Source organism: Bidens hawaiensis, unplaced genomic scaffold (genome assembly GCF_021521415.1).
Source record: "Bidens hawaiensis isolate Kalapana, Puna unplaced genomic scaffold, B.hawaiensis_p1.1 tig00034685_1, whole genome shotgun sequence".
Taxonomy (NCBI): domain Eukaryota; kingdom Viridiplantae; phylum Streptophyta; class Magnoliopsida; order Asterales; family Asteraceae; genus Bidens; species Bidens hawaiensis.
Window position 1 is genome coordinate 62,251 of NW_027496017.1, and position 13,543 is coordinate 75,793.

At 38.2% G+C, this 13,543-nt stretch overlaps 1 non-coding gene and 2 pseudogenes across 1 annotated transcript; all 3 read right to left on the minus strand.

Annotated features, from left to right (window-relative positions):
• Positions 1-6,245: 6,245 nt before the first annotated feature.
• On the minus strand, positions 6,246-6,354 carry LOC143586513 (small nucleolar RNA Z103; annotated as a pseudogene).
• A 402-nt stretch (positions 6,355-6,756) lies between these two features.
• Positions 6,757-6,839, minus strand: LOC143586514 (small nucleolar RNA R41). Its single transcript, XR_013144719.1, has one exon. It is a non-coding gene; the product is annotated as a small nucleolar RNA R41 (small nucleolar RNA).
• A 1,682-nt stretch (positions 6,840-8,521) lies between these two features.
• LOC143586506 (zinc finger protein GAI-ASSOCIATED FACTOR 1 pseudogene) lies at positions 8,522-10,962 on the minus strand (annotated as a pseudogene).
• Between the last annotated feature and the right edge of the window lie 2,581 nt (positions 10,963-13,543).

The window sequence follows — 13,543 nt, forward strand, 5'->3', positions numbered from 1 at the left end:
ATGCACCGTCACGGGTCAATACTCCGCCACCATACATGCGCACAGTCGCGGATTAACATTCCGTCAACATTCATTCGCGCCACGACAAGTGAACCTCGCCACCGTGTAAGGTCATTGCGACACCACGCGTACACGCCACAGCGGATAACCATCTGGCCGCCATGGTGCATCCCACCATGCATGAGTGCCACAACTATAAAGCAGCAGCGCGCCATCACACATGCGCGCTGGCGCCGAGCACCGCACCACCGCGATCCAACACCAACCAACCACGTGCATTGACGATTTGTTTTTAACCAAAGGGATGGAATTTTGCGCAACGCGCGTACAAGAAAAGAGAGAAAAAACAAGCCCTATTGAAAAAGCAAACTATTAAGTCTAATATCTATCTTACCTCGCTCGCGCGAGACAAGACACACATTAGACTGGGGGGGCTTGAAGGGGTATACACCCGCCTTAACATCGAGCGGGGTGGGTCAACCCACAAGATATAGACGAGGCTTAAAATCAGGATGTCATGAAGACACAGCCAAAACCTATGCGCGTGGCGCATATCACAAATGCTCACGCATCACATATGCTCGCGCATATCACATATGCTCACGCATCACATATGCTCGCGCATATCACATATGCTCACGCATCACATATGCTCACGCATATTACATATGCTCACGCATCACATATGCTCACGCATCACATGTGCTCACGCATATCATATGCTCACGCATCACGTATGCTCACGCATCACGTATGCTCACGCATATCACATCTGCGCATGGCGCATATCACATGCTCACGCATATCACATCTGCGTGAGAATAAAGAGAAGACCTTGCGCAGGCCGCGCGCAAGCGACACAACAAATGAGAATAGTCTAATCCAAATCAGGATAAGGACAACCATGATTGTGCTCATCAGACAACCTTCCAGAAGGTATCTTTTAAGGAATAAAGAATATGCTGATGTTGACAGCTGCCAATGAAGGGTGGACAACTCAGCAATGCCCATGTGCCACCACGTGATGGCACATGGGTCAGGTGAAATACCTTGGTCAGAGAATAATCAATGAAAAAGCACCAGGTGTCCTAAGTACACGTGACGCGAAGCAATAGGAGGAGGCCAAAAAGGCCCTAATTGGGTCTGTGCCCAATCATTGGAAACCCTAATACTATAAATAACACACCACCTCCACAGGTGGAGGCAGGCAGGAAAATATATCACCGTCATCATGCTTGCGGATCACCACTACGCAATCACGTCACAAAAGAACACTGCGCCACATGCGTGGGCGCCGTCGCTTAACAACACCGCGTCATTATGAAGACCACCATGCTTCTGTAATCCGTTCACGGCGTGTCAACCGCTTTCCCATGCGTGTAGGCGGACAAAAACAGGCACGTCGGAATAACACACGCCACCACGGATCACATACAAACTAGCATACCAACAGCGCCATTGTAGCGCAACAGCGCCACTATAGCAAGGTGGAATACAAGCCACGTTGCATGCGCGCTACCGCGGATCAACATTCTGCCACCGCAGTCGCAGATCAACCCTTCGCCATGCACGCGCGCTCAACTCCCGCCATGCATGCGCGCTCAATCCTTCGCCATGCATGCGCGCTCAACTCCCGCCATGCATGCGCGCTCAATCCTTCGCCATGCATGTGCGCTCAACCCTCCGCCATGCACGCGCGCTCAACTTTCAGCCGCTATGCATGCGCGCCCGCGGATCACCACTCCGCCGCCATGCATACGCGACCTTGGATCAACACTCCGCCGCCATGAATGCGCACTCACGGATCACCACTCCGACGTCATAGCAAGTGCGTTGCGGACGAACTCTCCTGGCCATGCATGCGCCGCATCGGAGGAACACCCCGGCGCCATGCATGCACAGTGCTGAGGGTCAAGACTCTAACGCCATGCATGCGCACGCAACCCTCCGCTATGCATGCACGCTCAACTCCCGCCATGCATGCGCGCTCAACTCTCCGCCGTGCATGCGCGCTCAACTCCCGCCATGCATGCGCGCTCAACTCTCCGCCGTGCATGCGCGATCAACTTTCAGCCGCCATGCATACGCGACCTTGGATCACCACTCCACCTCCATGCATGCGCGCACTGCAGATCAACACTCCGATTAGACCAACACTGATCACTAAAGAACGCATACATCTTCGCAGCGCAACTTTTTAAATCAACAAACTGGAGCGGAGGTCTTATTCTGCTCCGACAAGTATAACAAGGAAACCTCCCTCAATCAGAAAAGATGCTCGTGTCAGAGACGTGGAATACTTGTAGCCAAATACCATAACACTAACAATAGCACATGCTTGGTTACAAATTCCTCAAGTTCGGCTACGAGTCGCACAAGTACCTATGACATCATTATTATTCTGGCCGTTTGTGCCCCCATTATTATTTTGGAGACAAGCCGGGATAGTCATCCTGCGCAGAAGAGGCCCTTGTGGGCCAGTCATTATCATCATATTATAGCTCGTAAGTCGCCTCGCGCGCAAGCTTAATTATTTTTATAGCTCGTAAGTCGCCTCGCGCGCAAGCTTTATTATTTTTACAGCTCGTAAGCCGCAACTCTCGCATGCTTCATTATTTTACAGCTCGTAAGCCGCAACTCGCGCATGCTTCATTATTTTTATAGCTCGTAAGCCGCAACTCGCGCATGCTTCATTATTTTTATAGCTCGTAAGCCGCAACTCGCGCATGCTTCATTATTTTTAAAGCTCGTAAGTCGCCTCGCGCGCAAGCTTTATTATTTTTATAGCTCGTAAGCTGTCTCGCGCGCAAGTTACATTACATTATTATCGAGACGCGCACTTTATCTTTTATCAGGCCCCGCGCCACTATTGTTATGATGCGTGCTATATCTTATTCATGCCAGTGCACCATCATTATCATAAGGATCACAACATGTCACCATCATGGAGAAAACCTCTCAAAAATCAAAGACAATAAAGACAAGGCCGAAGAAAAGGGAAAAAACCGCCTCATGTCCTAACACACCTTATAAAGTCCAACGCTCCACCTAAACGCTTGAACGCCTAGGAGCAACACTGGACTTGGGGGGCTTGTAGGGGTATGGTACTAAACCCGGTTTTACGACCCTAAATTTATTATGTTTGGCTTATTTTATTATATGGACTAATACAATGTTATTGGGCTGAGGATGTTTTATGGAGGTAACCCTAACTGGGCTAGGCCCATTAAGGTATCATGATGGTGGCTATGAGGCTCCCTATATAAGGAGGTCTCCACCTTCTTATCAAGGGTTGGTTGTTCTCAAGAAGAGCCACCACCATAACCATTTTTGTGTCTGTAAACAAGAGATCCTTGAGGTTTCTTAGCAGTCACCTCCACACCCCCAAAAACCATTGCAGATCTTAAGCTACCGGAGAAGAAAATCGAGTCGTGGTTCGTTCATCTCGAAGACCGGGGAACATCGTCATGGATCAGGTCAGATTCATTTCATGTTTCTACAGAAAGTATTGCAAGAATCTAAGAAATTTTAAAACATTTCATATGGATAGAACTCGTAGGGGTGTGCAAAGAAACCAAAATAACAAATCTGAAACTGAAGAAGCCGAAAGACCAAAACTGGAAAAATTTAACCGAAACTAAAACTGATGGTTCGGTTTTGATTTTTGGTGTAATAAAAACCGAACCGAATTTATTTATTTTTATTTTTATTTTACATGATTTATAAGAATTGAATAAATAGTTAACAATTAATAAAATTAACTATACCTAAAGTCATTATTTTTGGTCAACTTTCTTTTCGGCATAAAATTTTCAACTTCAAATTGTAGCAGCAGAAACCGTGCCAAAACCAAACCGAAAAACCGAAACTGATAAAAAACAAAAGCGAACGGTTTCAAAAAACTAGAAACCGAAGTTTTGGAGTTCGGTTGGGTTTTACTCCAAAATTACACCGAAGCGCACCACACACTCCTCTAGATGATACGGTTACAAAGGGTGTATATTTGTCTATATTGTGAGAACTGAAGGTGGAAATTATTGGTCTATCTGGGATAGTAAAAGCAATACTTATGTGGATTGGTCTGGCCAGTAGGGTGTAAACGAGAATCATGAGCTACTTGGGATCGAATTGCTTTTCGAGCCAAGTTTAAACGAGCTCAAGCCTAAAAATAAACTTGTTTAAAAAATATACATGGCATTCACTTATAGAGCTTGAGTAGGCTTGCGAGCCTAAATGTGCCTAATATTATATAATTCTAATTTAATTTTTTAAACGTACGTACATATTTATAGGATAATCATTATATTTATACATAAATATGTTAAAAATAACTAAATGATAAACTGGCCGAATTTGAGCTTTTGTAAGATAAAGAAGCTTATGGTTAACTCGAGCCTAAAAATAACCTTGTTAAATAAACGAGCAAGAGATACACTTATCGAGCTTGAGTACGTTCGTGAGCCTAAACGAAAAAAAGAACTGAAACACTGTTTTTGTCTCATATGTCGCCATGTCGGTACACGAGTTCTCAACAAATTCAACGGTGATGGATTTGCTAAATGTAGCGGGCCAGGGAACTCAAGGTGGACCAAACGAAGAATCAATGAGGTTGAACCATGACGGGCCCAAGTTGCAAGCTGAAAATGGGGAATGTGGTTGAGTAAACACCAAGGATACCAGACAGATCGTTAACAAAATACAAGGAAGATATTCAGCGCATTTATGACCGTGGTGTGTATGTTGCAACTACAACTAGGAAGCAAGACATTTGGTAGCAGTATGGTTGTTGGGTGGAGAAGATGATAACTTCCATTTCCAGGTTACAAGGTTTGTAAGTGTCTAGACTCTAGATAGGAAATGGTTTAGTTATTTCTATCTTGTAAGAATGAAATCGAGATAAAAATATAAAATGATAACAATACGTTATGAATTTTCTCCAACACCCTCAAGTACATGAACAAGAGTAACCTGTTATATGAATATATTTTAGAGATTTGTTGTTAAATTCCTATGTGAAAATTTAAAGGCTTTTAACTATTAGTTAGGTTTTGCTGCGGTCAAAAGAGGGCAGCATGCACAGTTTTATGCAATTTTTGCCGCATTTTACTATTGTCAACGTGTAGTTTTCATGTCAATGTAGATTGTACCCCCGTCCGGCAAACCAAGCTCATACCGAACACATCCCTATGGCGTCCCCGCCACAACGCGCGGGCATACATACTAGTTTTATTTTTTATTTTTTATTTTTGATAGAATTAACGTTTTATTTAGTTTTTAAAATATAAGTACATATATTCCAAACTAAGGGTCAACAGAAAACCAAATTAACCGAACCAAAACGAACAACCGAAAAAACCAAACCAATAAAAACCAAATCGATGCATTAACCGACAAATATCTTATTAGTTTTTCGAAAAAACAATTTTTGGGTTTAGGTTTAGTTATCCATTTTAAATAAACTAAAAAAAACCAAACATTACCAATTTAATAAAACTATGTTTTCTATGTGTTTTTTAAGATGTTATGATTGAAAAACAAAACATCAAAAGAATCTACCATTGCCGTGATGAAGATTATGAAGATGATGAATATTAAGTCTAAACTTTGAAGACGAATAAGATAATAAATGAATATTCGGACAAATAAGATTGAGTCTAAACGTTGAATTCAATACATATATGAAGTACTCTATTTTTTAATTTTTATTTTTGTAATGTCTACTCACAATAAAAAAATTGAAAATAACCGAAAACAAAAATAATCAAAAACCGATTGGTTGGTATTCTAAAATAACTATAGCTTCAGTTTCAATTTTAAGTTTCACCAATAACCAAACAAAACCATGATCACCCATATTCCAAATATCAACCCTCACATCTTATCCTCCACCGCTTTCTTGAAGCACAAGAGTTCTAATGATGTTCAAACTAGGTTTAGTGTCCGAATAATATTTTTTTTTGCATAAATGACCTAAAAATTAGAACACCTTTGAATCTGGTAAACTTGTCTGCGGCATAGTAACTTTTGTATATTTGAATAGTTCATATAAAATTTTAGCCCAAATTCAATTTGATTATGCAAGTTTAGACGAAAATTTGAAACCAATAATTTGCAACCAGCGTATTAAACCGAATGCGAATCAGTTTTAAACTATTTTATATCGAATTAAAATCAAATTCCGTTTAAAAATTAACCAAACACAAGGTTTATTAATTGTTGCAAAAGTAAAAACAAAAATAAAAAAGATGGATCAGATTTCTGGCTTGAATTCTCTTTAAACAAAAAAAGAGAAATTGAAAATAGCGCACGGTATAATCAGATTCGATCATCTGGGGAAATAATCATCACTTCCATCCACCATAAATCAATTTTAAATCAAAAGTTAAAAAAATAAACATTAATCAGATAATTGTAGTCTAGAAGTATTTATCGATCGACATCGTATTTTCCGACAACTTTCTCATCAACTTAATGCCATTTATAATTAAATTATTTTTTTATTTTTTCTTTTTTTTTGAACGGCAAACTAGGATCATTTACTGACCACTAGAGTATCATCGTGTCACCAGCAGAACCACGCGATCATATCCATCTCCACTAGGCAATAATGTCTAACCATCAATTCAGAAAGAAACCTAATAAATCTTGAGAAAACCCACTTGTGAGATTCAAACCCAGGACCTTATGGTCCCTAAGCCTTATCCCACCACCAAAATATCACTAGGCTATAAAGCCATGGACTTATAATTAAATTATTAAGTGCTCAGAAGGATCCATTGGTTGTTTCTAATCACGAAACAAATCATAAAATAGGTAGATTTCAGCATCATCGCACCTCTAAATCATACAAAATAAAGCACAAAGAGAATATACAATACAGACCTGCAAACTGCTCATCGATGGTGTTCTGGAATTAAGTGGTGAATGGTGATGCGTATTTATACTTTTATTATTGTGGAGTTTGGGGTTTTAGGGTTTCTTGCATATTGCGGCGGGCCTAAGTTAGCGTTTTTGTCCTTCAAATATTAATACTTATCATTACGCACCCTTTACTTTTTTTTTTTCATTTGGAAATTAAATTTTCACTCGTGTATTCTAACTTCTATGCTAATGTCTAAATTAGGGGGTGGCAAAACACGTTTCGGAACCACTAGAATCGAGGAACTGGAACTGAATCGGTGCCTCAGTCTAAATTAATTTTATCATGAAAGAAGAATGCATATAATCAGTGGCGAAGCTTGAACTAATACACCGGGGGGGGGATTCAAAACGTATAAAGAATTTCAAAAACGGAGGGGGGCAGGCTCAAATTTTCGGCCGAAAACGGCCAAATTTACACCACGTATACAAAATTTTGGAAGAAAACAGATAAATTTACTCTATTACGCAAAAAAAAAACGGGGGTCGGGGCCACCCGGCCCTCACTAACCTTCGCCCCTGCATATAATTATATAAGCTTTTTTTGCAATTTGCAAAGTTTACACAACTCATTTGATAAATAAACAATCAAACCGGTTATGCACAAAACCGATTAGCGAGAACCGACTTTACTGGTTCTGGAACTGAACCGGTTTACAATAACAGATTCCGGTTCCGGTTCTATTTCTCAGTCATTTCTTTATTCCGGTTCGCGAGTCCGAATTGTTGCACAACCCTAGTCTAAATGAAACACGACGCGTAATTACCCGACGGGCATCCGAGTGTGTGTTAAACACATATTTTGGAAATGAGTTTAGAGTTGGTATTAATCTCTAATTTATTGTATTCATCTCATTAGTTTTTTAGTTTCATAAGTATATGTTTGAAACATTTTCTACGTATAAAGAGATTTATGTATAATGCTTGATATATAAGAAGACAATGTTATGCATTATCATCTAGTTGCTCTCCTTCCAATTTAGTCATGGTATCGGAGCTAGATCTCGACCAACAATTATTGTTATCTTTTTTGTCGCCGTGCAATAGATGTTAGCACTGCCCTCTTAGGTCAACATTGTTGAGTGTAAGTGGGTCTACTAGAGTACTAAATCAAACGCCACACGGATGGGTCTATGTAATACAAGGCAATTGCTACTCTGGTGTCTAGGTTGATTGCGGTGAAAGAATACATAATCTCTTGTGGCTTTACCTTTTGGATTTGTGTATATTATTACCTTTACATTGGCTTTCTATTTCTTGATCCTAAGAGTGAGAACTTGCTTTGGACTTGTGGTCCTGCTATTCTCGGAAGTTTTGAGCATCACGTGTTTCATCCATGTTAATTGCGGTATATTTCGCTCTAAACTAGTGATATGAACTAGGAACCTTGTTGATGATCCAATATTTAAAATCAGATAAGTATTAACAGTTTCATATAACTATTGATATATAAAAAAATAAGATGAAGTTAACAAATTATTGATCATTTTTCTTTTCATAAACAAGATGGCAATTGGCATTTTGGCAAGCGTCTATAAATCCTTAACTATTACAAAGTTAGTTTCATGACCAATTAACAAAGCACAAAACCCATTTGGCCCATTAAGTCCATTAACGCTCTTCAGGACCATTTTACTTCATCTTAACATAATGATCTCTTACAAATGGGCTTTGGCCTCCCGGTCTCATTCATCCCAAATGGGCTTTTCATGGGCTGAAGACTCCCCGTGGATAAGTTGTTGAAAAGGATTCATTACTTGACTTGCTGCTTCAAACCCATTCAACCGTTGTTGTTCTTGGATATTTAGTGGTCTAGATCCTCCAATACCTAAGAAATCAACTGTTAACGTGTCGTTTCCGCCATGACCACCGCCACCACCACCAAACTTTGACGTGCTATTCCCCATACCTTGAATGAAGACAGAGTTTTCATCACTTTTATCTTCGCGATTCTCCACATTCTTTGCAAATTGATTACTTTGATCTCCTCCCATTAACATTTCACTATAAATCCCTATATCATTCATAACGGGATTTGGGCCGGGCCCAAACATATCTTGTTGGTTGGGATTTTGAAAAATATTATATCCTTCACTACTCGCATTTAATCCAACCATAGTTGTTTGATTACGTTGGACATGAAAGTCATCATAGGTACTAGCCCGTTGAAAACCATAGGGTGATGTGGGCCTTGGCCCGGGTGAACTAAGTTGATCCGGGCCAGTCATGCTTGTGACAAAGGTCTTTTGCATCATTGGGGAATTAATTCCATTGCTTGCAGTAGCACCCATTTGGGCTGCTTTCTGAAGCAAGGCTGTCGCGGACATATGGCCCGCGGGCCCAGAAAGCAAACCTCCATCTTTACTTTCGTTTTGGAAGTACCCATAGCCCGACGAGCCATTTGGTGAGCTAAGTTGTAGCCCAGAAGATGATGAGGATCCACCTCTTGGGTTTCCAAATAGGGTGCCCGAGCTACTAGCGAACATGCCACCCGACATGTTCAATGGCTTGAACGGCATTGGAACTAGCTCTTGAGGAAGAGACTTGGTCTGGTGTTTCGGGTCATAATTGTTGAAATCTGGTAACCCGATTAACCCTTTGTTTCGAGAGTCGTTTAACTTAGATGTCATTAAATGATCATTAAGATGTTGAGGTTGTAATATTTCTTGGTTCACCTTGTTGTTTTCTTCAGCTAACGCATCACAAAACGCTCTATGAGTTATAAAACTATCCCTCCTGTAATATAGAAAAAAAACATTAATTTTATTTAGTAAAAGATTAGAGAACCATGGGTCATGACTGCATCCATAATTAACAATGACTATCTTGTAAATCAAACCTAGAGAAGATAGTCCCACAATCACACTTATACTCGCGAGTGCCACAAGTCTTTTGATGAGCCTTCCAGTCCGACTGAACCGCATATTTCTTTGAACACTTGTCACATTTCCATTTCTTTTCTCCATGTTTCCTACGATAATGTTTTTTGATCCCTGTAAGATCCCCTAGTGCCCGAGCCGGATTGTGATGAACACAAGATGGTTCAGGACATACATACACACGTTTCCGAGCATCTGTGCTAGTTCGTTGTCTCAGTTTCCATGGAAGATCATGACCTCTTCGGTGCAATTGTAGATTTTGGTCTCTTTGAAATCCTTTGTTGCACATTTCACAGACAAACCTGATTGTGGCCATTAGTGTCGTTGGTGATAATGCAATCACTTCTGCTGTAGGATCTGTGTAAATTTTTTAAAAAGTATTTAAGCTAGCTATTAATTGTGATAAAAGTAAAAATCTCATTTAATGAAAGTCTTATAAATACCAAAAATTCTTAAATAAACGATTTAAAATAAATAATAGTTTCATTGATTTTTTTCCCATTATTACTTCATATTTTAAGTTAACAAAAGAATATAAGTACTATATAGTAACTAGAATCAATATAGTTTATTTTATTCACTTTTTTTTTTTTTTAATTTTACATTTAAAAAAGTTTCAGAGTACGTAACTGAAACACCTAATAAACGTTTAATTAGTGACCTTAGAGTAATAATAGTTTGGATGATGTTAATGAAATATTTGTGAAACTTGGTTACTAGTCTATAAAATTTTACTTTTTATATTATTTCCCATGTACACTTGAAAATTGTGTTGTATGAAGTATGAACTATGAAGCTTCAAATCTTATAAAATGAGGCCATGGAATGATATGATTTTTCCAAGACAATACAAGAAAGAATCTATTTCTTTAGAAGATATCTAAACGTCTTTAATGAGTTAAAAATAATGTCACACATGTTTTCCAAACCTCTGTATAGAGGTATTGGGTTCAACTCTCATAGACGACACGGATTAAAAGAAATCCACGATAAGAATTATTAAAGAGACAAACAAACCTGGAGTACCTGGTAGGTTTCTTTTCCTTTTAGGAGGTGGTGGTGGGAGTGTAGTTCCACCATGGAAGTTGGTTTTAAGGTCTTGAACTTGCTTTTCCTGACCGTCTTCTCCCGACGAAAAACTCCCTTCATCTGCTGCTATTGACATCTTTTTGGCCAATAAGTTATAGAGTTTTATGTTGTATTAATTTAACAAGAAACAAGTAACCAAAATATATCTGGAATTGAAGGTTGGTGACGAAGACAAAACCAGAGAATAATTTCTAGTTTGAATTATTGAAGAAGATGAAGGAGAAGAAAAGGGTTTGCATGTATTATGTATGTGTCTTTGTTTGGCTTATATATTTATATACAAGTCGTCCTCCCTTCAACTTTTTTTAATATATTTAAGTAACATCCTTGATTGTCTATATATGATGTAATGGTGAGTTGTGAATTAAATATTAACCTTTCAATATGATGTTTTCGAAAAATATAGAGAGAAACCTATCTTTTTCTTCAACTTATTATCAAGTTTTAAAACATTTAATAGCTAGCAACTACTGGCTACCTTCATAACAAAGTTTCCTAAACCACTGTGACTTAAGAAAGTATTTAGGAAGCCATAATCCTAGATTTATATTTCAAGAACAATGTCATGTGTTTGTTTTACACATTTTTTGTTTATTTATGTTAATTGGCTTTGGATAGTGACGATTGTTTTGGTTGATTATAATGTGCGTGATTCACAATTTCTTTTAGTCACTAGACAATGTAAGCTTGTTTTAATTAACGATTTTGCTCTTTCGTTTCCCTTGTGGTTGTGACTCTAGGCAGCACGCCAACCTATGACTTGAACCCTGATAACTTCGGGCAAGGGTTTACACTAACAAGTAGGCGGGGGCGTCTCGCTGATGCCTTCTTGTTATCTTAATGTTTTAGGTCCACGAACTCAGATGGCTCAAAGTGACATTTAAGGCCTGGCTTTACCATCTGAAGCCATTAATTTCAGCGCTCTTAGTTCATAAGGAATGTCGTGCTTCTAGCTTAATCACTAACATATTTACATATTTGTGATACTTTACCGACTTTTTTATAAATATAACATTTATATATATTATCGAATAAATTAGCCTTTAATGTATAACTTTATTATCTATCGTGTCAACTTTTCGTGAAACATGACCTTTATACCCATTTAAATGTTATTTAACCAGTTTCATCAAAATTCATAGATGAGACGAAATGTCACTTTTCGTGAAACATAACCTTTTATTTTAATATAAAAATAACAATTCCATCTATACTAAGTCTAAATAGTTTTATTTTAATTTTATATTTTTTTAAAAGAGTGATTAGAATTTAACTACTCTAGTTCCAAATTGTTTGGTCGTTAAATACTAAATGTTTCCTTCACTTCATGTTCTTTTGTCTAATTGTTTCATCTTACTTTTACATAATTATAATCATTTTAATTTCAGGTGTTTCATCTCAATCATCGATCTTATTGAAGAAGATTTGAAATAAATTATGTACTCGGTCTGATATTCGATTATAATTCATGTTAATTTCATATCCGGTCCAAATAACTGCCAGATCGAGTGTATATGTTTCTATGTAATTTTCATAAAAACATATCATCATTGTTGTAATGTGTAAACGCTTAATATGCGATTGGCCGATGGTTGGAGTTAGTTGTTCTGGATCCGAAAAGGCATGCCAAAGTCATTGCCTGGGTAGAGGCGCTGCAATCGAAGAAATCGAATAAGGTGGTCGTCGAGGCTATTGTTTTTACGAATTGGTGGAAGCTGTGACGGATCAGGAATGATTGGGATTTCGGGATCAAGAACATATGAAAAGAGACAGTTTTTGATGATATAACTACTTTCTCTTTTTTATGGGTCAGTAATAAGAATCGGAAGAAAAACTTGAGTTGGGTGGAGTGTTTAAAAAAACCCCTTTTGAATTTGTAATTTTTTGATCATTGGTTAGCTTCTTGATAGTTGTTTTTACTTTTTAATAAAATATCGAATATGTAAGTAAAAGTTCATAAATTATGCTATTATCCCAAATAATATATTTGACCTATAACGCGAAATATTTTAAAACAAATATATGGTCCCGTACTCGAAATGCTCATTTCGTTACCCACCCCAAATGTTTCGTATCTGCCCATCGATTTCAAGTTTATTTGTCATCCTTATAATTCTCGATATGTTAACGTTGCTCGACTCCTTCCACACATATTGTCCCCTTCCTCTCTCCTCCCTGACAGTCCACCCCTTTTCTTTCATCTTCGACTCCTTCCACACATATTGTCTCCTTCCTCTCTTAAGTAGGTATCGTGTCATCTACTTTACCTCGCCCGAAGAAAATTGTTTAACTCACCTTACCTCTCTTTATTTAATGTAAAATTGATTGTTAAATTATTGTGTGTGTGTAGAAGATTTTAAAAGCCGTTAACATTTTAACTCAGCTTGCATTTAACTCCCCTTAACTCATGAAATGAGTGGTATGTTACTCGTTAACCATTGTCAACTTAGCTTTAATACCCTGGACATTAAAGTATACCCCCGAGCCTAATAAATCTGTTATAAAATTAGAAAGAAGGCGACACAAATTAGAATATTAAACAAACTAACAAAATTCTAAAACTCCAGTCAATATAATTTTTCACATCTTAGTAATATTTTAATAAATGTGTTATAATTTATTGTTATATTTCTCCATCAATCACCCAAAATTTCCAC